The 605-nt window shown below is 42.1% G+C and overlaps 1 non-coding gene across 1 annotated transcript; it reads right to left on the reverse strand.

Moving 5' to 3' along the window:
• Window positions 1-214: 214 nt before the first annotated feature.
• Window positions 215-287, reverse strand: TRNAA-AGC (transfer RNA alanine (anticodon AGC)). Its single transcript has one exon. It is a non-coding gene; the product is annotated as a tRNA-Ala (tRNA).
• Between the last annotated feature and the right edge of the window lie 318 nt (window positions 288-605).

Here is a 605-nt window from a genome sequence, read left to right on the forward strand (position 1 = left end):
TGAATCGATTTTCTAATTTTATGAAGCGAACCATGGCCGCAAAGTTGGCAGACTCTTGCACTTTGCACGGCCCACTGGTGCTACGCTTGCGTGGAAAAAGAACTTGCACGGCCCACTGGTACTACGCTTGCGTGGAAAAAAAACTTTCAACAATCAACATAGAAACTACAATCCCTCAAAAGAGAAAAATAGAGATATTACAACATAAATAAAGTGGAGATGCGGGGTATCGATCCCCGTACCTCTCGCATGCTAAGCGAGCGCTCTACCATCTGAGCTACATCCCCACAGTGTGATCGGTCTAGTTATGCTTTCTAATGTACTATATTTAACAATAACGGGATTATATGAACTTGTTCGTTTGGGGGAGCTATCAAAACATAGTGCCCTACATTGTTTCTTTTTTCTACGGAAGTAGTACCAAGGCTTGATGTTCCATGTGGAAAAACAGTGTCAGACCAGAGCATTCGTTGCCAAAAAGGTGGATAGAAACATTATTTTTTCACGAATACGCAGATTGCATATCTTTGCATTGATAGGGGTGAATATTACAGTGGCGCGGCCCTTAATTGACGTACACCAAGATATATCAATGAGGGTGCAAA

This window comes from Triticum aestivum, chromosome 3B, assembly GCF_018294505.1.
Source record: "Triticum aestivum cultivar Chinese Spring chromosome 3B, IWGSC CS RefSeq v2.1, whole genome shotgun sequence".
Classification (NCBI taxonomy): domain Eukaryota; kingdom Viridiplantae; phylum Streptophyta; class Magnoliopsida; order Poales; family Poaceae; genus Triticum; species Triticum aestivum.